Source organism: Leiobunum rupestre, chromosome 1 (assembly GCF_980474605.1).
Source record: "Leiobunum rupestre chromosome 1, qqLeiRupe1.1.hap1, whole genome shotgun sequence".
NCBI classification, from domain to species: Eukaryota; Metazoa; Arthropoda; class Arachnida; order Opiliones; family Sclerosomatidae; genus Leiobunum; species Leiobunum rupestre.
In genome coordinates, this window is record NC_143384.1 from 3607824 (window position 1) to 3634105 (window position 26282).

The following is a 26282-nucleotide window of genomic DNA, read 5'->3' on the forward strand; positions in this document are numbered from 1 at the left end:
CATCCGTAAAATAAATTAGCTTTCTAACATTAGGAACATGTGATTTATATTTGGAATTAGATAAGTTAAAAAACTGTGAACAGTATTGGTTGTATGTGTTCTGGTATCACTGATAATACAAAAATTTAAGTGGTTAAGTTCTCCGTTTTCGACTACCCTGAAGTAGATTACGAAGGGATGTACTGTCGCTTGAGAATTGTCCCAATGGAACCCTTGTGCTTCGTCTTGAATTACGAAGGAATAGTTCTCCGCAAAATCACCGAGAACAATTACGTCACCAGGTTTTAGAGTTTTTTTGAGGTTTTTAAGATAATTAGATTGCGACTTAGATGTGTAATGATGACGCGTTAGTTCAAGTAGTTTAATGGCCAAAGAGTCGAAAAAGTTTTCAACACTCTCGCTCAAGGTCATGAGCTTTGTGCTGTCAGTTGTCACCCATTGCATGAACTTTATATTTTCAAAATCTTCTAAAAGGTTCGTTAAATATTCATTTTCAAGTAGACCATTTTTCCCAGGACAGTCCTTGCACACCCTCATCATACAATTCCTGTTTTGAGTGTCACACACGGTGAGCGCCATGAAATCGATATCACATTTTAAAGGACAAGGAGACGGTAGAGCTGATATCATTAGCTTGACATTTTGGTGATAGGTGCAGACACACACTGAATGTGTACCTGACGAACCTGCTAATACACACCAAGGTGGTCGTAGATAACAAAATGACGAAAATCCTAACGTCAAATCATGCTCTTCCTTGAATTTGTTATAGAGCTCTCTCAGGTTCAGCAGTACAAGCCTCTTTTGATGATGTTCTTTTTGACCTGTCTCGTGGTTTCTAACTGACACAAACTCCTTTTGTCCAGGTGTCATACGACTGTTATCGTCATTTTCGTAAAATTCAACGACCTTTGATTTAACGTCTTCGGTCAATATTAATCCCTTCGATTGTTTCTCTGGTAGCGAAAGAATTCCTTGACTAGATTTAAGATTCCTGCTTCGTTTGACCATGCATTCTGGTGCTCCAAATTCCTCCATTGTGCGTTGTATTCCAAATGGTGACAAGGTCAGGATCTGAAGCTTTTCGCCGTATGATGTCTTGGAGTTATTGAATTTCTCTCTCAGTTCGTTCAAAATATTCTCATATAATCGATGTTCTTCGAGCTTTCTAAAAACATCGTCCGTAACCATATTATCGTCTGTTTCATCAAGAGAAATTTCCATTGACTCTTCTAATTTGCGTTTCAATGAATTGTTCACAGCGTTTAACTTAGTCCTGCTTAGAATTGTTTTTTGGCGAGATGACAAACCTTCTGTACAAAAGTTAAAAAATATATGTATTTATATATGTATACATATATAAATTCTTTCAAATTGAATATATTTCTTACTTCTTTTAACAGGAGATTCTCCCAAGTTTATTAGAGTTTCGTTAACTGCCACTAAAGCTATAGCTTTGTCGTCTTGCGTCGCATCTCCCGATGAACAAGGTTGACTAAATGAAAAAGAATCGCTTTCTTGTGATTCTTGTGCAGTGTGAACTTCTGAAACGTCCAACTGTATTTGGAGTTCATCCTTTACTTTTTTTCCAGCAGACATAAAACACTGGATGCACAACTTATTTCCAGCGATAACTTCAATTCCTCGTAACTTTAATTTTTTGAACAAATCCAATGAAATAGTTTTTAGTCCACTCTTTCTTTCAGCGTCGTGAGTCCCAAAAGGATTCATACACTTCTTTTGACTCGTTGAATACCTTTTCATAAAAAGTTCTTCATGGTGACGACATATGTTTCTTATTTTGGACATAGGTATAGCTGTTCGGCTGCTAAGAACTAATTTGTCATCCTCGGACAGATGGTTGTTGATACCAACTGTTTTCGAAAGTGTTTGCAAATGACATTTACTACTGTCTCTCCAAAACGAACAATTTCGATCCATTTCAGGGCTTTGTTCGAGAATATACAGTTAAATAAATTCTATTTCGCTACTCAATTATCGCTGTTAATATATTTAACTACTCAATTATAACTATTATATATTAAAAAGATATTAAAACATTTTTACGTTATTAAAAACGTAATCGATATGACTAAGAGCAATATTGGGTTTTCTTGAGATATCTAGCACATTTCCATTTTAGGGTGCAGTAAGATACGCTACAATAATATTGAACGCCAGACTATACTAAGGACAAGCAATTTAGTGATGTCTTCTGTCTACAGATAACATGCAAAACTAAAAATAATATGTAAATAACTCAACTTAATTTAAGAATTAGTGTATTTGATATTCTAAACTCAAAATTACCAAAATAATAATATTTTTAATTTATTTAGTAGGTCAACTAGTTTCGTGTATAAAATAGCATTTTCATTAATTTGAGGGGTAAATTTCAAAAATTAATATCTCGAAAACTACAAATATTACTTTGAGATTTTGAGTGATTATTATGTATTCGATAGTGGGAATTTTAAAAATGCTAAAATCGTTGACCTACGACTGAGGTGTCTGGGCAAGGTCAAAGGTCAAATTATTTAAAGGCCCAGATTTTAATGACATTTACGTCAAATGACAACTCTGATTAAATATTCATATTAGGGTGCGCATTGTCTTTAAAATGAGGTATTACATGTGATTTTGCGATAATTATGTCTTAAGATATAGTAGAAAACATTTAGGGGGTCAAGGCGTACTTTTGAAAAAACGCGTATGCTGTATCTCGTAAACGGCTGAACCGATCGTTATGAAACTGTCAAAATCGTTTTCCTAGGCCCAAAACACCCTGTATACAAAATTTGGGCAAAATCGAAAGGGGTCGGGTGTTCTGTGGCAGGCGTTTTGTCATGGAATGACCCTTCTACAAAAACTGAGTCAACCAAAAAAAATATATCCACGTATGTACCAAGCCTTGAAAGTGAAAATGACCCGGATGATTTTTCTATCGGAAACAGAAGATGACCAAATTCCCGAATGCCTTGTAAAAGAAACGAAATTTGTTGCTTTTGAAAGCAACTTAGATAATTTAATAAGCAGAGTTATATGTGATTGGGAATCGTGCGTCCGTGTAATAAATAAAAGTACTGTTAAGAAATCACAAAACAAGGGTAGTTCACTTACCATACGCTTCAACTGCCTCAGCGCCGGCCCTAGGGAGGTGCGAACGGTGCGACCGCACCGGGCGCCGTCATAGGTGGGGGCGCCGAAACGGGATCGGGATGACGGGGCCAATAACTTTTGACCGCAAGACCGAAATGCCTGACCTCGCGCTGCCGCCTAAAAATAAAATTGTGCACCCTAAAAAAATATCAAAGTAATTAAACAAAATCAATAAAATATATGCTATTAACATATTAAATTTAGTCATGCCCAGCTATACAAACTATATTATTTCCATTCGTGTATTTTGCTTTACTATATTAGTTCCCTTCCACGTTCCACGTGCACGAAGCAGGCTGAGAAATAAGGAATTTTTTTAAACTGGACCTGTGGGCAAAAGAGCCTAGGTAGGCTTTCATAATTTATGATCAAATTATCTATTCTTGACAATATGTGCTAGGATATAGACTTAGTAGGTTAGTTATTATGGGTATTTAAAAATTTTGGAGTGTTAAATAAAGAACTATAAATCTGCTTAAGCAATATGTAGAAATATCTTTATTGAGCAATGTTAAATTAAAAAAATCACTGCTATCACAAATAATGGATCACATTGTAACGAGGAAAATTTGGGCTGCCATAGGGAGTTGGCACTCCATGTTATCTTCCCATAGACGCTAATACGGTCAAAGGAAGCAAGCTGCTGTTTCCCTATAGACCCGATCCGAACAAGCCTACTGAGAGAGAGACTGTTTATATTTCTTTTTGCTAACTGCTAAATTCGCTTCTTCAAGACTGTGTGTAGACAGACTCACGACACGCAGTCACCCACCCATACACACAATTGACACAAGGCCAAGCACACAGCATAGAAGCAAAGACCAAACCAGTTTAGGGATTTATATATAATTTTTTTAATGAACTAAAATCTTGAAGGAAAAAAACTTTGAATTAATTAAGTGGTCACTAACACCCCAAGCATTTAATTTTTAAACTGGAGATTGGCCTGTGATAGTCAAAGAACTCAGATAACAAACTAGAACGCTTAATCGAATGGCTGACAACTTAGGTACCGATTAGATTCTTGGGTAAAACGACAGTAACGCCATCTACGCTGCTTAAAGAGGCGCGCTCGCGCGTAACTTGGTTAAAAGCCCCCCCTCATTGAAATTAATGTAAATTTTGCGATAATTAAACGTTAATTAACCTACCAAATGATATAAGAAATATTCCACTGACCATTTGTCCCGTTTATATGAACTTAAATGTAATATAAAATCGTCTTGAAAAATCGTTTATCGCTTTATAACATTCAAAAATAATATTTTTCCCGCACCATGTAGATAACCGAGCATCTGCTCGTCTAGGTTAAGTTTGTGTTGTCAACGCGCGTATTAGAAAGAAAAATGAGATTTTAGAAAGTAGGTTGTAATTCGGAACGATATTAATACTTTTCACGAATTTTGTCATCGGTGAATTATAAATATGACTTGAAATAAGTTTCAAGGTTTATTTAAAAGCTAGTTTCATAACTTTTCATCCATTGGTTCGTTCAAAATGTATCTTTAAAGTAGAAGAAAATTTTAAGGCACGGAATCTTGCCCAGTCTTAAGCGTCGGTTTAATCTACTGCGTATTTTGAAACGGAAAAACCCGATTACTATCGTTAAATCTTGGTTAAATGACGGCGAACGCACCTTGTAATAAGAAACAAATAACGAAATACGTTCTAAGCTTATTTAACGGCAAAAATTCCACGTATTTCGTTATTTGTTTCGTATTAAAAATATCATATTATTAATCCAAGATTTAACAATAGTAATCGGGTTTTCCGTTTCAAAATACTCGCGTTGACAACGCAAACTTATTATATTATTAATGTTAATAATTTTAATATTATTTTTGAATGTTATATAGCAATAAACGGTTTTTCGAGACGATTTTATATTACATTTAAGTTCATATAAACGGGAAAATTTGTTTGTTGAATATTTCTTATATCATATGGTAGGTTGATTCGCTCGCGTTCTATATGTCGAACAGTCTCATCGGTGTCGTGTTTTCTTTTCAAAACATTGATACTGGTCTTTTGGATTTATTCCTTACGGCAGTCAATATGAACTTAAATTGAAGTGACCCATTATTCCGACTTTCCCACCATTTTGTCTCACACAACCTTCACAATAGCTTCATTGTCAAGCGATTTATTGCAAAAATAACCAGAGTTAGCTGGGTGGTAAATTTTAAACGCGGTTACATGAAGAGCGTCGGATGCGTTTTAAGTCAACGAAGGCGCAAAATTGTAAGACGCGTTTCAGGTACAACGTTAAAACCGCGATTACGACACAACGATTGCTCGTATGTAAAATGTTCATAGAACATTTTTTGTAGGAAATAGCCGGACCCTAATGTTCATAATTGAGTTTATAGCCGTACATACAATACTAACGTAGATATTCGCGATAAACCATTACTGTGCACCGGTTTTCCCCATAACCATTGCTCGTAAAACTACTTCTAACAGTAACCTGTGAAAAGAAATGGTTTTATTTGAGTAATTACTCCTTAAATATTTAATTACGGAATTTTTAACCATTCTTCAATTTTTATTTGAAAAACTATCTTTCTCTGATGTGAAAGAAACGCGTTTTCTAGTGCGTTCTTAACGATTGGAAATTATAATAATAATAATAATAATAATAATTATAATCAGCTAGGCTAATACCCAAGTCACCACCTTAGGCCTAAGTCATCATGCGACTTTTAAAACCATTAATTCAGGTAGCCGGGTTACAATGCGTAGGAGGGTGGTGGCAAGCCCTGCATGCCAAGAGATCGAGCCAACAGCTCCCTACACTAACTATTAACGTTAACCTAGACAAGTTTTTATGGAAGGGGAAACCGAAGAACTCGGGGGAAAACCCCTTGAACCAGTCGGGAGAGAACTTGCAAACTCAACGCAGAAGGAGTTGTTCCGAGTTTTCACCCAGTGCCACAAGCTGGGATCGAACCCGGCTCCTCTTGCTGCGAGGCGAAAGTGCTAACCACTCCGCCACCCCACTTATTATGGTAATAAGAAAACTATTTCTTACACTAACCTGCGAAAAGATATGTTTTCTTTTGGGTATGTACTCTTACACGATTTGATTACTTTAATTAAACATAAGTTACTTTAAAGATGTAAAAAAAAGCGTTAGCGTCGAGCTAAAGTCGGCCATTTAATTTTAGGTGAAATAGAGTGTTAGTTCAACAGTTTGGCACCGATGGCGTAACTTTCGTTGCCAGCCAAACGAAAAGCATGGGCCAAAGGCAGGGTTTTTTAAAAGTTCTAATCCGAATCCACGACAAAATTTCAAAAATCGTTCTAGTTTGTTATCCGATTTCTATGGTGATAGTGCCTTATTTCTCCACTGGCACGAAGTATTCTCGTTTCGATTACGTTGGGAAATAAATCAGAATATAATATCAAATTCTCGATAGAGTAAAACCAACGACGTGGTAAAGAAGAACAGACCGGAGTTCGTTGTTTTTGAAGCAACTTATTTGTTGTGAAATTAGTCTAACAGTGCCCCCGCCAGCAGTAGGCACAAATAGGCAAGTGCCTATGTTCAAAAAATTTAGGGGCCTCTAAAAGTTTAAAAAAATTGCCTCTGGGGCCTCCAAATGTGATTTTTAAATTTTATTTATTTTTAAAAATTGGTCATCTAGCCCCCTAAAAAGAACTCCCATTCAATTCCAATTTCCAAGAGTCCTAAATGGCCCTAACAAAACGTTCTCTTTTGAACCACCTATACTCGAAATCAAATTACTTGAGTACACAACCAAAGGCAGCGAACTCTGTGGTTTCTGCTTTTGGTAGTGTACTCTGTTAACATTGATATAGAGTATATGACAAAAGACTGGCCCGGGATGGGGAAGTCCGTCGTGCAAGGAAAGCAGCAAAAAACCACCTGTTCGCCTCAGTGATAACTTAGCTCCGTTGGGGTTTTGGTGAACTTTAGTCATGGAGATTACGTCGCACGGTTGGATTCGGGAGCCGATGTTTCATTCATGAGTCTTGCTCAGTGGCGTAAACTCCATGGTTCTGATAATGAACAATTAAATTTACAACCGGAAGGAGATCAGGTCGAATGTATTACGCTAGGTGACGGAAAATATACCTTTACTAGAAGGTCGGAATTAGTCCAATTTAGGATTAATGGAATTTCCTTTTCCCACGAATTTTATATAGTACCCTCTTTGCTTTGCGATTTTTTACTAGGGCGTTATTTATTTTCTCTGGCTTCGGTAATACTTGATTTCAGAGATAATAGTTGCGTCATAGGTACTTCCCGTATTCCCTTTTTTATAGAATCCTACGCCTATAAATATAGAAATAATTGACCTAACTATCCAAAAAGATAATCTTCCTTCTCGTAACGCTCAAGAGCTTCGAGCCCTTTTTTTCAAATACCCAGAAGTGTTTACTGAAAGGGAAGGCAGAACTAATTTGGTATATCACTAGATAAAAAAATAAACTTATTGAGGAACACGTGCGGGAAATGTTACGTAGTAACATAAAACGACCTTCAACCAGTCCTTGGTCTAGTCCTGTGGTTTTAGTATATCAAACTACCAGAGGATATAAAATCCGTTTCTGTGTTGATTATCGTAAGTTAAATAAAGTCACTATTAAAGACCCCTACCCATTGCCTCATATCGAGGATATGTTGACTCGAATGAAAAAAGGCAAATTTATCACTGCCTTAGACCTTCGTTCCGGATACTGGCAAATCAAATGCACCCTAATAATTTTCCTAAAACTGCTTTCGTCACCAATTCTGGTAAATATGAATTTAACGTCTTACCATTTGGTTTAATGAACGCTCCCAGTTCCTTTTTTTTTAATCGATTTCCTAATCGGAAGAACCCTCTTTTTTAATCAAGCGCAGATAACAGTTGGTCCGATGACACTTATCCGAATAGAAATATCCGATTTAACCTATATCTGGTTTACCTAACCGCCTTTACAATCTGATTTTTTATACTTGCAATCAGATAAGAACGTTACGTATCCTTCAACGAAGATACTTCTTTGACAAAAAATATTGCTTCCGACTAAAAAAGTATATAAATACTTGTTTATTAGCTGTCATTGATATAAACAATTTAGTCAGCAAGCTAGTCGAGTTTATTTTGGAATTGACAAATGCTTTTCAAATGGCAATATTAGTTGGTTAAACCCGATTTTATCCAATTTTTAACATTTTAGGTCATTTTACCCAATTTTGGTCTTTTTACCCAAATTTGGTTTAAGTTTACCCAAACTTGATGAATTTCACCCAAAATTGTTAAAATTTAGCATTTTAGTTGAAATTTAAATTTTTAAAACCAAGAAAATCCCATGCTTTTTTAAATGTAGATTTTTTCATTTTAAGTTGTCTAAAACATTTTTGGTTGCCATAGCAAAACGGAAGCCCCGCGTAACTTTTCCCTTGGTGAAAATTCATGTTTCCAAGGTCTACATTCCCCCGAGTTTCTTCAAAATCGATGATTTACACCTCGGGTAGACAACCCGTGAGTGAACTCATGCTGTCACATGTTTTTTTATGTAGTTTGATAAAGGATTATGGAAGGTTGTGTAGGGTCCTAGGGAGGAGTTCTATCATGGCCCAACGAGTAGGTATAGCAACTGAACTACAAATAAAGTTCCTGTCATTAAGTTTGTGCACCCTGAGCTAAACTAAACTAGAGCCTTTCTCTAAAAATATCCATTTACTTATAATATTATTCTATAATCTGTAGCAGATAATTTTTTTGATTATCGTATTTTTAAAATAAAAACTAACCAGTTAAAAATTCAGATAAGACTAACAGATTTTATCTGAACAGATAAAATAAAGGGGGACGAAGTTTTTTTATCTGCTCGGTTATCTGTTTACAACAAGTGTAGAAGAACCAGATACCAGATATACCTTTTCAGATAGAAATTGGAACCACTACCCTCGTCGATGCCCTAACGAATGAACCGCGGGGCCGCCGCAATACTAAGACAATGCACAATTGAATTTAACCCTATTTACAGAACATATTTATCAGTTAAATATAAAACGAAGCAAATTTTAAAGGAAGAATTATCTACAGAGGCTGTTTCTATTTTTCTCGCTTACGAAATACTTGCCGCATCATTAACGCTAATTTTTTATCAACACACGCCCTTCATGAAGATACCGTAGAATAGCTATATTTGACATCTGTTAGTGGACGACTCGTAGACTTCCTGTTGACGTTGTGACACATACCGCATGAAAAAGACCAATGCCGTCCAATTTCCAATATCATATAATGACTCGCACACCCAGGAAATCAATGACTGCTTTAGGAATCGTAGATATCCAAATATCCACACCAATAAAAAATGTATTAACATAAAGCGAAAAACGTACCTTCACAAAGCACAGAAAGCCACTTGACTAAACCACAGCTCGTATATCAATAAATGACCGTAGACGGAATAGTTAGTGCAACACCTTACCTTTAACAAACAGGAAATTTCGACGTTATTATAATGAAACCGGAAAAGCTAAAGCACACGACGTTCACACTTTAAAGTGTCCTCCAAAACTGGACGTTTTCGTGGAAAAAATTAATATAAAAAAAAAGATAAAAATATAAGCTCAAAGAATAGACAAAAACAACATTATCTCGATCAGTAAAAATAACATACGACCCTTCCTTTGCCTAAAAACCCAGATACATATTATATTAAAAAAGCGTATCCGAAAAATAAACCTACTGGCAATTACTAAGTTTAACAACGTCATTGAATAATATATTACAGATTTATAACACAACGTAAAATGAATCAATAACACAGCGGCAACGAATCGAAGTCCTAAAACCGCGCTCCCGGTTCAATTCCCGACAAAATAAAGTTGACAAAAAATAAAAAATAAATCAATAAAAAATATTCACAGATATTGTATTCATCCGTTTAGTAAAACAACCCGCCTTATCATAATGGCTACTTTACTTTAATTTTGATCCTTAGGAATTCAATGGCTCGGCGGTGAACTATCCACATGGTAACGATGCGACCCTAGTTCAATTCCTAATCACGATCAAATTTTAAATTAAAATACTTAAATATTAAATTAAATATAAGATAAATATTATATATAAATATTAAATTTAATATAAGATTAATATTATTTATAAATATTAAATTAATATAAGATAAATATTATTTATAAATATTAAATTAAATATAAGATTAATATAATTTATAAATATTAAATTAAATATAAGATTAATATAATTTATAAATATTAAATTAAATATAAGATTAGTATAATTTATAAATATTTAATAAAATATAAGATTAATATAATTTATAAATATTTAATTAAATATAAGATTAATATAAATTATAAATATTAAATTAAATATAAGATTAATATAATTTATAAATATTGAATTAAATATAAGATTAATATAATTTATAAATATTAAATTAAATATAAGATTAATATAATTGATAAATATTAAATTAAATATAAGATTAGTATAATTTATAAATATTTAATAAAATATAAGATTAATATAATTTATAAATATTTAATAAAATATAAGATTAATATAAATTATAAATATTAAATTAAATATAAGATTAATATAATTTATAAATATTTAATTAAATATAAGATTAATATAATTTATAAATATTTAATTAAATATAAGATTAATATAATTTATAAATATTTAATTAAATATAAGATTAATATAATTTATAAATATTTAATTAAATATAAGATTAATATAATTTATAAATATTTAATTAAATATAAGATTAATATAATTTATAAATATTTAATTAAATATAAGATTAATATAATTTATAAATATTTAATTAAATATAAGATTAATATAATTTATAAATATTTAATTAAATATAAGATTAATATAATTTATAAATATTTAATTAAATATAAGATTAATATAATTTATAAATATTTAATTAAATATAAGATTAATATAATTTATAAATATTTAATTAAATATAAGATTAATATAATTTATAAATATTTAATTAAATATAAGATTAATATAATTTATAAATATTTAATTAAATATAAGATTAATATAATTACAACGAACGGAAATTCAAATTTCCCGCTGTTCGTTGTAGGACTAGATAGCGCCAGCCATCCGCGAAGAAAAAAAAACAAAAGAGAAAACAAAACACTGACACTCTCGCTTATCTAAATATTGTATTTTATTTTGCGCTTTAAAAGGAAAACGTGAACTGTATTTGGGCAGAAAAAACGTGCCGTTACGATAGTAGTAATACGATTTACGGGTGTGACTTAAACGCAGTTGAGTCTGGATAGTCTGGACTGCAGTGAATGGTAGGAATCTACTTTCTTACTATTCGTAAAATAACTATGTCATGGGGACAAGTTCACATATGTTAAACGGTGTCCAATATTCTGGACGAAGTGACTAAAATGCAGTGATGCAGTAGTCTGGATATATTATTTTTTCAAATCTAGTCTGGACGACGTGACTAAAATGCAGTGATGCAGTAGTCTGCAGATATATTATTTAGCACGACGTTTCGGTCAAAAACCGGCCCGCTGAGTTCGCAATTAATAAATTTGTTACCATTTTAAACTACCCGCTCACCGTCAACTACCCGTTCCCCGCTTTCTACCCGCTCACCACCACCTACCCGCTCGCCTCCAACTGCCGTCTCACAATATCCTTCGTTACCATCATCGTCGTCTTGATGTTCATAATCTCAACCAAGATTACTTCCACGTGACCTAGTATTCGCTCACATGAATGTACGGTCTCTTCGTGCTTAATTACTTTCTCTACATCAAGTGCTTCGTGATTATGATATTGATATTATCGGAATTACCGAATCGTCGTTAGGTGATACAGCGCCAAATTTTGTAGTGCCTATTCCGTCGTGATAGAACCGGAAGACGACTTGGTGGTGTGGTTTTGTATTATAAAGACTTTTTGCATTTTAACTCTGTCTGTGAACAAGTAACGAATAATCTTGAGATTTTTACTTGCAAACTCTCTCAAACGTGCACTCACCTTGTATTCATTTCTTCAGTTTATATCCCTCCCGATTCCCCTGCAAAATTCGTAACTGAGCCTGTGCTCTAGTAGATCATATTTTATCGAAAAAAAGGGGATTTAATATTGATAGATTTCAATACGGATTTTGTAACAGGATTTTTATCCCATTAACAAATTATTGTAGCTCCGGGTACTCGCATAACTGACACTATTAGGGTTAGCGGGCGAGGGGCTAACCACTCTTAGAAAGTCTGTACACCTGCAGGGACTTCAAAGATTACACGTAATCCCATTAGTACAGTCAAAGGTACGGCTCTGTACACGGATAACGCAGAGTGATCAGCCCCTCGTTAGCGGGATAGTAACTTTTACTTGGCTCAAAAATCTTAGGGGTGTGTTTTGGCTTATCTACTAAGGAAATAAAACTATTCGTAAAAATAGGTAAAATTTAATAGTGGACTCCAGAAATTAATTTCATTAAACAAAACAAGGAATGGCGCACAGGCCGTGAAAAAGTTATACACTCAAGTACATTACAAATTAACCCGTAGGGTTAATCCCAGAGGCCTATAAAAATGGTAACTTGAGGGAGGATCGTCGGCTCCTGTTATCGCGGACCGCACATAGTTAGAGTTGGCGTCGACGAACCGCTATCGAGAAGCATCGATGAACACTTCGATGTCTTTTTTTAACCTTATTTTGGAGCGGTTGGTCAGTCTGTCATGGACCGAGAGCTAGGAGAGAGAGAGAGAGACTCCAACTTCTTCTGCTTTTATTTCTAGTTATCGTTCTGGTTCTCTAAACCACTGGCTTCTGGTTTTAATCAAAAGGGGCCAGTGACTCATTTCATCCGGGTCGGATATAGTGTCACTTGGACCCAATAACCTCTTGGCATCCATATTTAAATTGCCCAATAGGCCGAGGTAGGATTTACCCGTCTAATGACCAAGGGTGCACTAAGTCTTGATTACCCCCAGGGTCAGACGTCGGGACACTTTCGCTGGAAGACATTAAGTCCGGAACACCACGCGCAATATCCAAGACCAGAGACCATAAATAACCACTTTAACTTTGACACATTAAATTTTTAAAAGTAATATAACAAAAAATACTTTAACAGGAAAGCATCGATACCGATGCACACATTACTGGTTTTATGGCAATTCTCAATTCTTGGAATAAGAGTTCGAAATTAATAATGAAACTAAGGAACTTTATGGGACTAACATTTGGGAGAGGGCGGTTTATGACAATGCCCAAAATGAAAAAACAGGGGAAGGACTATCGGACCAAGGACAAAAACGGGGTCGGGGAATAGAGATTATGCGCACTAGGATAGTTTTATAGAAAAACTAGGATATTGTTATAGAACGCCTAGAATAGTTTTATAGAAAACCTAGGATATTTTTATAGAAAAACTAGGATATTGTTATAGAACACCTATAATAATTTTATAGAAAACCTAGGATATTTTTATAGAAAACCTAGGATATTTTTATAGAACACCTAGGATAGTTTTATAGAAAACCTAGGATATTGTTATAGAACACCTAAGATAGTTTTATAGAAAACCTAGGATATGTTTAAAGAAAAACTAGGATATTGTTATAGAACACCTAAGATAGTTTTATAGAAAACCTAGGATATTGTTATAGAACACCTAAGATAGTTTTATAGAAAACCTAGGATATGTTTAAAGAAAAACTAGGATATTGTTATAGAATACCTAAGATAGTTTTATAGAAAACCTAGGAAATTTTTATAGAACACCTAGGATAGTTTTATAGAAAACCTAGGATATGTTTAAAGAAAAACTAGGATATTGTTATAGAATACCTAAGATAGTTTTATAGAAAACCTAGGAAATTTTTATAGAACACCTAGGATAGTTTTATAGAAAACCTAGGATATTTTTCAAGAAAAACTAGGATATTGTTATAGAACACCTAAGATAGTTTTATAGAAGACCAGGATATTTTTTATAGAAAACCAGTATTGTAATTTATAGAAAAACCACCGGTTTAATTATCATAGAACACCAAATATTTCATTAAACCAAAATACAGGAATTCATTGAAAATTACACTTTATTAATAACAAATTACAAAACTTTTCTAGCTTTATTGTTAATTTCTTTAATTTTGTTTGATAAAGTCTCCATTACGTCTCTCCTTGTTGAACAGGGGTATTTTTGCCAAGTATAGGCTATAAAAAAATTTGATGTCCATTAATTGAAAATAATAGTTTAAAATATGAGTGTTGAATACTCACATATAATGGCCTCAATTTTTTTGGCTTCAAGCGGCCTTTTGGGGCGGATATTTTTGACTGTTGCTAGCTTTGCCTGTTACAGATGAGCCCTCTAGATCCGCTGCAGAAAAAAGCGTCAATAACAAAGCCCATGCAAACTTGGTACCAGTTGTGCTAGGTCTAAGAATTGTGCCCAGTTGCGATTTGCCAACATAGACATTATTCCCCAAGTCAATTTTCTAATAATGAAATAAATTAGAATTAACTACGTATTATTTATAAACGTGTACTCTTCATACCTTAAAAATTAGGTTATCAATATTTTAAAACCAAAAAATTAGTTGCGAGTATTTTACAAATTTTAACAATTTATACATAATAAGGTTTAAAAAATTTAATCGCTAATTTCTTGATTTTGGAAACTGAGCCTGAGTGAAGTGTATATACTTAAAAACTCTAATAGTGCCTAGGGAAAAAATTACGTTTTGATTTTCATCCTCGTGAATGGTTACATCATCAGATGGTGAGCTGGCCGTTGAACTTTCAATGCTTCTTTCAGACACAGAGTTCGGTCTATTTTCTCTGATCAAACTTCTTAGTTCTTCCATAAGTTACTTTCTTTCTGTTAAGATATATCGTTCATATATAGACAAATGCAATTCTTAATAAATTTCAATACAAACCTTTATATTCCCGAAGTTCTTGCTTAACACATCTATACTTCTCCTTTAGTTTGCTGTATTTTGCAGCCAACTCGTCATCTCGCCCTTCGATTGGATTAGGTTGGTCTAATATTTGGCTCATTAGTTCTTGTTGTCGGTGATGTATTACATTTTTCATCTATTGGGCAAAATATGAAGGTTTAATTTTGATTTGAAAATTTCAATTATACCTGAGCAAACTCACTTCACTTGGAGCCATAACAATTCTTGAAGAATTACCATCCTGAGGAACATTTTCTCCAAGCTGATTATAGTGGCTCTGCATTAAAGAAGTTCATCTATTTTCCAATTCCTCATTTTTTCCTATAATAATTATTATGTAATTCGTATAACGATCTAATAAAATTATAATAAAAAGAACGCTTACCAGAACCAAGAAATAAGCCAGGAGAGAGTTCTTCCTCGTCTTTCCAGTGGAAATCCAAGGTCTGGCCAATAAATTTTTCGGGATTATCCAATATTTCTTTTTTTTTCGATTTATCATATTTCATAGCATAATCAGCCGCTAAAACATTCCATTTGAGAGAACCTTCCGCTATCCATTTTATAAGTATAAACTTTTTCGACCTCGACATTGTTCAAATTGCAGTTCAATTGCTATAGCAATAACCACTAAGCCTAACACGGAAAAAATATCGCGGCATGCAGCTCCTAAATTTGAAGATTGACAAATGTGTTGCAATCCGAGAAACAACAAAAGTTATGGTTAATCAACGTTCTTAGCGTGAACGGAATTGGCAGTAGACAGGGCTACCAGAAAATAATAACTTTTTTATGATAACCATTATGACTCAATAATATAAACTAAGTTTTTTTATTAATATATAATTTCGATTTTTGAACAACACTTGTCATGATTTGAAAAATATATAATTTTTACCTCTCCGAGGGAACTTTGTACCCCGGAGGGTTATTACAATCACCGTGTCTGTCTGTGGGTCTGTCTGTCTGACTGTGGGTCTGTCTGTCAGGCCTGCGAACGCGTTCGCATTTTCGGTGCAAAGGGTAATCACTGCGTACCCAGTTTCTTAGAATCAGGGAAAAGGTTTTTCCAAAAGCACCCTCTTTTTGTCATTGGGTGTAGTATAATTTTTTAATCGGCCGGGATTCGGACCCGAGCCCTCTTGCACGACAGGTGAGCGTTCTACCGCAGAACCACGGATATAGTTACGCTTCACTGAAAATTAAACACTCTTCCGAGGAGAGGTATATTTTGGCTTGCCAACTTGTTGTTGTTGGCTCTATCTTAAGCAGAAAACTAAAGCAAATGATAAAACAAGTATGCTTGTTTTATTCCTCCAAGGTTTTAAAATGATATGAAACAGGCTGAGAAATAAGGAATTTTTTAAACTGGACCTGTGGCCAGTAGAGCCTAGGTAGTTTAATTAAAAAACTGGAAACTGGCCACTTACCATTTTTAACCTTCAAATACAGGCTTTCACACAATTTACACAAGGCCAAGCACACCGCGAAGCAAAGACCAAACAAATTTAGGTATTAATATAGTATTTTTTTAATGAACTAAAATCTTGAAGAGATAAAACTTTGAGTTAATTAAGTGGTCACCCGGGCCACTAACACCCCAAGCATTTAATTTTTAAACTGGCCCAGCTTATTTTTAAACTGGCGATTGGCCGGGGATAGTGCCTTATTTCTCACACTATGATATGAAATCATATGATGGCTATCGGTCCGCTAAGCAGATGACGCCGGTTTTATTTTTCAGTCATGTTCGCTACAAAATCTAGATTATGCAACAATGTCTAAAAACATTATAAATTTATAATAGGGGGGAAAACCCCTGATAGATACCAAATATGAAATCTGCAAAAAATTATAAAAAATACTTGTGGGGCTTCTCTGATATTTCAAGAAAAACCGAGTTACCGACACAGAAAAGCCAGCGCCAAAAAGGTAGAAAATCAGACCAAAACAGTTAAAGAAGGCCCTTCTACAAGCAGCACAGAAGGATCCAATTACCCAGCTGTTAATGCAAGTGTCGTCGAAACATGTCTGTCTCCCAAAAGATCAAGACTGGATGTAAGTGATTATTACCAAAAATATTCCATTAACTTTTGCTAGTTGTAATAATAATTGTTATTATGTTACATATGACGATTTCAGGAATATCAGATTTCTGATGAAGAGAATTTTCAAGATGAAAATCTTGGAGTTCAAGTTGACAACCTTGTACGTTACTCTTATTATTTGGAGAATAGCGTATTTATTTTAAGCTATATTTTATATAATTTTAATTAACATTAGGAAGACGAACTTTATCCGGGTTCAGCAATCAGTTTGAAACAAAGTCTATTGCTATTGCTAACAATGGCTCACATCATCAGACATAAGCAAAGTAAAGAAGCAACATTATCGTTGTTGAAATTGATGACTTTACATTTACCAGATAACTCCAGGCTACCACACTCACTTTTCTTATTTTATAAGCATTTTGAAAATTCAAAGTCACAATTTGTGTTCCATGCATATTGCAGCACTTGCAAGGGCTACATAGGTACTGAGAGTAAACAATTCCATCATTGTAAAACTTATATATCTGCTGAGAAGGCTCTCACAGATGGAAACTATTTCATTGTTTTTTCGATTGAAGAGCAAGTTACTTCATTTTTGGATAATAGAAAAATTAACTGTCAGTACACTAACACTAACAACGGCCTTCAGTATAAAAACCTACCTATGAGTGACTATGACATGTCAGTTACTTGCAATACAGATGGGGTGCCAGTTTTTCACTCATCTGGTTACAATATCTGGCCCTTATTGTACATCGTAAATGAGTTAAACTGTGCTAAAGAAAAGACAGTACAACTTGCTGCACTTTGGTTTGGGGAGGAACAGCCAGAAATGAATACATTTCTTAAACCATTTGTCGATGAGATGAATCACCTATCAAGTGTAGGTTTCCAGCATCAAATAAATGACGAATTTGTGAACATAAAACTGTTTCCAGGTGCATGTACATGTGACACAGTAGCTAGATGTAAACTACAACACATCAAGCAATTCAATGGAGCTTGGGGTTGTGGGTTTTGCTTAAATGAAGGTAAAATTGTGTCCTGAGTACGAATTTGAAGAAAGCGTTAATAGGGATAGTAATCAAATGAAAAGGGATGCCAAGTTAGCAGTTTTATCAGGGAAACCAGTTAATGGTGTCCAAGGGTTTAGCGTGCTAATGCTGTTGTCAGATTTTGACATAATAAATGGATTTGTGGTGGATTATATGCATTCCGTGTGTCAAGGTATTGTTAGAGCGACAATGTTTTTATGGTTTGAGAGTTCAAACCATCGTGAGAGTTATTACTTGGGTAAAGAAATAAGGGCCATAGATGAGAAGCTGCTATCAATCAAGCCATCAGAAGAGATAACTAGAACACCGAGATCAATCAGAGAAAGGAAGCAATGGAAAGCAAACGAATTTCGGTCATGGTTGCTTTATTACTCTGCGGTAGTGTTAAAAGGTCATTTAGACGAAAGATACTATCAACACTGGTTAAAGTTACTTCTTGGTGTGAAATTGTTGTTATCACCCAACCAAATATCACAAGATTCAATTAACGAGGCAGCAATTATTTGAGAAGTTTTTTGAAAAAATATGAAAAATTATATAATTGAGAGTTGCACATATAATGTACACTTGTTATTGCATCAACATGAAACAGTTAGAAACTGGGGACCACTGTGGACAGTTTCTTGTTATCAGTTTGAAGACATGAATGGCAAACTCTTAAATCTTATCCATGGAACGCAAAATATTCAAACTCAAATTGCAGATAAATTAGCTATCATGGGTGAATTGTCACGGCTCTCCAAAAACTCATTTTCAAATGAAAAGATAATGGCAGAAGATTATTTTCATGAACTCTTAAGAGGATATCCATTGTTAAAAAGAGTGAGTGTGGTTGCTGACAAAACGCATATACATGGTGTACCTAAGCGTGTGTTGTTAAATGCAGCTGAAAAAGTTGCACTACAGTGCTTCATAACTAATGATATTACAAAACTAGCAATCGCAAAGTTTAAAAAACTGTCAGTTAATGGATTCACGTTTTCAAGCAAGGAAAGTTCCAAATTAAATAATTGTGGAGCATTACTGACCGATAATTCAGTAGGGTTAATTGAAAATTTTTCTCAATTAGGCATCGTTCTTGTAGTTATAATACTCAGAAGTGTTCTTGTGTGACAAAATTTTTTGTAACTGTTAAACCTCTAAAGAAATGTTATCATAGGTTGTCTTTGCGTAGCCAAATAATATATTTAACAAAACCTCAAAATGAAATTTGTGCTAATGCAATGGAAGATGTTATCTAATAACATTAGTGTCGACTTATTTCAGCCACCTCTCCGATTTAAAATTAAAAGTATGAATAACTTGATAATGCCAAGTTAAAGAGCTGCTTAAATAAATAGTTTTCAACATTGCCTGTATTTAAAATGTGTAGTACTAAGCGTCATTAAGACATAACTATTTTAGGAATAAATGTAATATTTTAATTATTCAAAAACGTAATACAAGAATAAGGTTTTCGTCGGTCCTCAGTCGGGATGGTATTTTTTTTAAATACATTTGTTCTTCACCCTGAATAATAATAATAATAAAATATTTACTCACTGCGATGTACGTACTTCTATGATAATATTTTAAAAGCAAATGTACATTTTTCGTGAATGTGCTGTGGTTTTGCGGGAAGCTTTACGAATTAAAGAGGACTCGCCAATTTCATTTAAAAAAAATAAATCTTGCAGGCAATGTGAAAAAAGCTTCCTCTACCACCCACCTCCTTATTCTACCGAATATTCCGCATTAAAATGCTAAACCTAACATTTTTACACATGAAAGCCTAATAACATTTAATATACATGTGTTTTCTCTTTTGGCACTCTATCTACTTTTTGTACTTTAATTTGAGGATGTAGTCGTAAACAATAATTGAAGCCTTTAGGAGAAAATTCCTAATATTTATAATCGTTTTAATCCTCATTTTATATTAGACTATTTGAATTTTCAATTTCGCCAAATTTCATTTATAGCATTAAAAATTTACTGCTTAAATCTTTTAATCTTTTAAGCCGATTTAGCCGAAGCTGCGGTATTTCGTGATTGACATTAACTAACAGCAAAGGGATACTAACTTTTCTGAGTTAAGGGTAACATTTTTAAGGTCTTTAATCTAAATAACGATTATCCTGCTATTCATTAACAAACAAAAACACATATCCGAGAGAAAACTGGTGTTGGAAAACTAACGACAGTGAACAAATGAATCTTGAAAAAAGGGATACCTAGGCTATTTCAATGTATCAAATGTATTTATTTATTTAATTTTTGCATAGCGTCTATATTGAAAATTTAAAATTTATTAAGTGTGGTAAAATTAATCCAAAAGATGATAATTATTTCTAACTTTTGTTAAAATTAACAATTATTATATTGACTCTATTTCAAATAAACAAATGTCATAACACGGGTCTCAATTTTGTGCAGATAACACAAAAATAAACAGTTAAAACCGGATAAATGATTTAAGAAAATTGATTGAAGTTGAGCAAAATATGGAATCTGAAGTGAAACCCAACATTGTTACATTTTCTCTGTTGGAAGTAAGAATAGGATCATACTCGTATAAACATTTTGTTTCTATAAAAACGGACGTAACCAGGAACTGTTAAACTAGTCGGAATTATTCGACGACTAGCCACACTTTCAGAAAACCTAATTATTTTAGCGAAATGACGTAATATTGCGTAATCCAACTTTAAAATGGCAGTCGGAACGTTTTGAATAAATAATTTAGCACACCACGAAAAAGAGATGAGAATCTACAAAGTGGTTTGCCAATTTTGGCACGTTATGAAACTTTCTTAAACATCTTTTAGATTAATAGACAAAGCAAGGTAAGGTGTATTTTTCATTTTACTTGAGAAAATGCTGAAATCTACATCTCCAAATGATAAACTTACCACGATCCGATGAATAAGTTCCTTTAAGGATTCCTGGCGAAACCTGTTTCTAATATTCGTTGGTAGAAATAAAAGACCTTTTTGTTTCCAAATAGAGAAATGCCAATTTTGTTCCACAATTTTTAAACAACCTTGTTCCACGTCTTACATAATTTACCAAACACCACGTAAGTTTCCCTATTTAAATATTGAGTTTTGATATATATCTCAATTTTCAAAATAAAATGATTATTTTAAAGTTTTCCAACATTTGGCGTAAAACGTTATAATATGAACAGTCCAATCCGCGATATTTCATCCAACTTTTAGCAAATATTAAGTAGCAATATTAAGATAAATTTGATCTTGGTTCTAGGCATATTTACGCAGAGTCAATTGCCGATTTTGTTCACCGGTATTACGCTATATCAAAACCTATCGGCTGAAATATTTTTACTGAGGTTTCCGCCAAAATCTTTGGTTTTACGATGAACCATTGAAATTCTTCAATTTTGCGTGCATTTATATAGACAATTTCGTCACTGAAAAATGGACGGTGATATAATCAAAATATATTTATTTCGGATATTTCTAGCTCTTTGGAGATCGAAAGTGTTTGAAAAAATTGCATTGCAATCTGAGGTTTAATAACTATGGCGAATAATTACGTTACTATATACCAGTAAACTTTCATCGTTATGAATGTTGGACATCTGAAACTGAAATCCAATTGAACCCAACTAGCCCTCTTTAATTAACATTTTGAAGTTCACATTTATGGTGTTATATGGTTACAGAAGCCGTAACAACCCGATTTAATTTTAGAACTTCAAAAACGATTTCAACATCATTAAAGTGAAAAAAAAACGTGTTTGTGTCCGTTATAAAAGCAAATTAATAAAAAAATCAATTTGGTGTTAATCTAGGGAAAAAGGGAAATTAGAGCTACTGGAATTCAATAAAGCTTATTTATTTAGTTCTTATTATATGATTTTTAAATCGAACTAACATTTTAAATTGCCTTTGAACTTTTAGAATGGAGTATGGTCAAAACAATATTTTAGTGGCCATGTTAACAAATCGTTAAACAAGCGTTTACAGGTTTAAACAATTAAAAAATATTTTTGATCGAGCAATAAAATAAAAATATAAATAAACTAGCTTCAAAACTTAAAATGTCCGTCAAATTTACAAATGAAGAGCAAATAAATTTTGTATTTTCACCTTTAAGATATAGTCTTTCAAATAAAATCACTGATCAACAAATTATATCGTAATCAGTCGTTGGGAAAGAGAAAATGTTCTAAAATGGCGGTCAAAACTTAGTTATTATTTTTATCTGTGAGATAGTCAAATTATAATAAATTAACCAAGAATGCGAATGGATAAAATTTCACAAAATTGCAACGACAGAGGGAAGATAACTTATTAAACTTTTAGTATGTTATTGGATTCAAATTATAATATTTATGTGCCAATGAAATCTATTCTAAGGCTCCTAGCCTATATACATGTAGTGGCAAAAAGGGGATTGCTTTATAAAATATTTCCGGTCAGTTATTTGACTCGCTTCGAAGTCAACTTGAATTAAGATCGACCACTCACTTTATAAATGCAATTTTTTAATTGTCTTTTTTTTAAGTTTTAAAAATACAAATAAGGGCGATCGCGTAACACAGATGTTTTTACAACAGACTTTTCGCCTTTCTAAAAACTAGCCCTTACAAGGATCAAATAAAAAGGAGCTTGTTGTATGTTCTAACTGAATAGGTTTTATTGAAATTATTTCTTCGTTCAATTGATAAGGTATCTTTGGTAGGCATTTAAAACTTTAAATGTCTAAAATCTGAAAATGAATTAAAAGACAATTAGCATTTTGCCGATTGTCTTTATAATTAAATTTATTCTTAATTTCAAATGTAAAATATGACAATTTCATTAGAGGATTAAATTTATTTCGGAACTGGAAGTTCAAAATCAATTAAAAACCATAAATATTTCTCTAAATTCAAACTTTGACGAAGCTTTAAATAATGAGGTGAGTTGAACTTTAAAATAGAAAGAATATTACATGTTTTTTAAATAAAACAATTGAATCTATGACTTTTGTATCCATATTTATTAGAGTTGGTTTCGATCAGGCATTTTTTAGTAAATCGCTCATACCTTGCGTCAAAAATAAGTGTTTCTTTGAAGAAGTATGAAAAGTTTTGTAATGGGTGTTTTTAATTTGAATAATCCTACTTCTCTTGAATCGATAACTTTTAAATAGGCTTCAAAGCATGCAATTGTTAATTTTTATTTGTAATACTCATTTTATCTTAAAATGCTCAAATAAAAATATAAAATTTGTTGATCTCCAAATCGATTTATTTAAATTTCAGATCATTGACGCCTTTCCCGCGTAGTTCTTTCTTTCCGAAAAGGGCACGGAAATAATACATTGCACTCCGGCAACCTCTCAGCACGGACACGGTATTGTTACCTGCGTTGATGCGGTGATGGAGAAAGAAGAGTACCTGAACATCGAAGGCCCACCGGGAGATGTTTGGCTTCTATGGGCCCTTGCGCTTTTTACTTTGAGCCTCTTTTTAACGGTTATCACGTGAAAGAAAAGAAAGCATTTTATACTAGAAAACATCCTGAATATATTTAAAGAAATATATATTCTTCTCTTTCAAGGCAATTATAAATTTTTAACATAAATATTGATAGCAACCTGTGATAAGTAAATATTTTGGAAAAATTAATTCTTAACATATAATGGCGAAAATAAGTGGTGTTTATCGTTTTCCTAAATATTTTTCAAAAAATTAAGCGAATGAATGAATGAAGTCATCTCTACCAAGAATGACGGTTTTCACTTGGATACATAGCTTGCACATTCTGCTGATTTGCTACTCCTGCTCCTTAAAAAGCCAAACAATCATATTAAATAGAGACCGCTTGGACACGATTGAAGACGTTCTGTAGCACCCGAAAATAATACCGCTGATACAACAAAACTCGACTTTTTCTAAAAATTTAAAGGTAAGAAAAGACAAATGTTGATTAAAATATGAACCCAGATAATAAAACCTTCAGTGTATTATCTTATCTTAATTTTGGTCAATTAACCATGTTTTTTTATTCCAATTAAAATGATTCTAGAACGAAAAATAGCAGAACTTAATGTGATAAGCAATACTTCGGGTGTTGTAATATATTCCATTTAACATGTTAAGGAGTGAATGTGATTGCATTTTCTAGTTTCGGTTATTGAAGTCTTTGAAATCGCTAGATCAAATCCATAGATGCCCACAAATATCAGAGAGTATTCACCACGGTTGTTTTAAAATACCTAAACAAATATTGAATTCACTTATGCTTACTATTTGAGTCAACTAATTAAATTAAATTATCTTCGCATTTAAATTGTTCAATTTAGATTTCCTAATCATTAACTGGAGTAGATTAGATTTTGCTTTGTTGACCGAATGGACTTTAAAATATGTACATATATATTATATAACTTCGCTTCCATAATCAATCGCATTTGAGTGTTTTCTAGTAAAAGACGAAACAATTGCATCTACATTTATAAACGTTAGTACGTACATAACACCACGTTAAGAGATTAGACTACAAAAATCCAATTAACATCCTTTTCGTTTTGTTCCAATCTTAATGGATCTGTATGGGCGTTTAAATTGTGGTTTCTACCGGTTTGTTTTGTGATTTTAATAAGAAAAAACGGGTTTTTGTGCTACTGGCATCCACCGTTGTCAACTCCTATTCATGTATTCTGGTCTTGAAAAATCGCCGTTTTACAAACTATCTCCAAGGAACTGGAATGCAAAGGGGTCATTCCACGGAGGTTCGAACACAGAGGGAACCATGGTTCGTCCGATTTTAATGATATTTTACACACGAAAAATTGTGGCTAATAGAGGGCCAATTGTGAAATTTTAGCCTAATATAATGAGTGGTTCCGAAATTATAGACTTTTGAAAATACCCCACGTTTTTAAGGTTTCGTTTGCGCAAAAGTCGTACCCCTAAGCGTTATGGTGAATAACATTTTTTGCGATTAAGGCTAATATCACGCGAATCTCGTCTCTAGGACAATTCATAGCGTTGATTTCTAAAATGCTAACAAAAATATTGTATCTGTAACGGTTGTTTAAAAAATCGAACGTTTTTCAAAATATTTAGTGCATAGGGGGTCAACTTTGAAGCCAAGTACTGAAAAAGGGCATACTCCGATTTTAATGTTTCCTCTATATATTGATAGCCATAAGCCTAAGCTTTTATATGATGCGCAATATGTTTGTGATATCGGGGCGTTAAGATCCCAAAATCAAACAAACATTATTTTCATGAAAAACACGTTGTTAAGAAAAAAACCACCATATTTTTATTCAGCTCTGATAAATTTTATTTAAATTGAAATATAATCTGTGCATTCGCTATGCAAATTTTAGGAATTTTCAACTTGGTTGACTTCCGTTGAGATGAAGACAAATTAAAAACCAATAATATTCCACTTAACGAAGATAGATTGGTACCTTTTTTATCCCGAATTATATCGGTCGTTCTCTTCACTAAAATATTACTACTTATTTCTTGACCTCTTTTATCTTTATTTCGCCTGCTCCAGATTCTGCTAGCTATGTTACTTGTTCACAGAGTTGCCAGATGGGCGGTTTTCCGTCCAAATTGGGCTGCTTTGAGGATGCTATTGCGGGAAAGAAACCTTTGGACTGGAGGCGGTTTATTGGGCTAGTTTCAAAAATTCGGCGAAGTAACGCCGTACCTTGATTTTCCACTTCGACGACCTGTACTAGTATTAATTTCAAAATACACTCTTTTAAGCGCGTCTTACTCTCATCATTTCCTTCAAAGGCAGCTTCCATAGCCGTGTTACACGTTACAACGTAGCTCTACCGTTGAATTTTTTTCTCTCCCCAAAACACGTTCTTGGGCGGGAATTTGGGCTATTTTGGGAGTTTGGGCTCGTTTTCTAGGTGGTTTGTGCGAGAACCAAAAAAATATTCTGGAAACTCAAGTTGTTCATACGGATTCGAGTTTCATCACGTGTTGTTTACTACATCTATTTTCTAAATTGTTAATAGTATGGAAGTAGAAAACCCATTAGAAATGTGTTCCGTTGGAAAATTTATTCAACAAGAATGCCACAAACT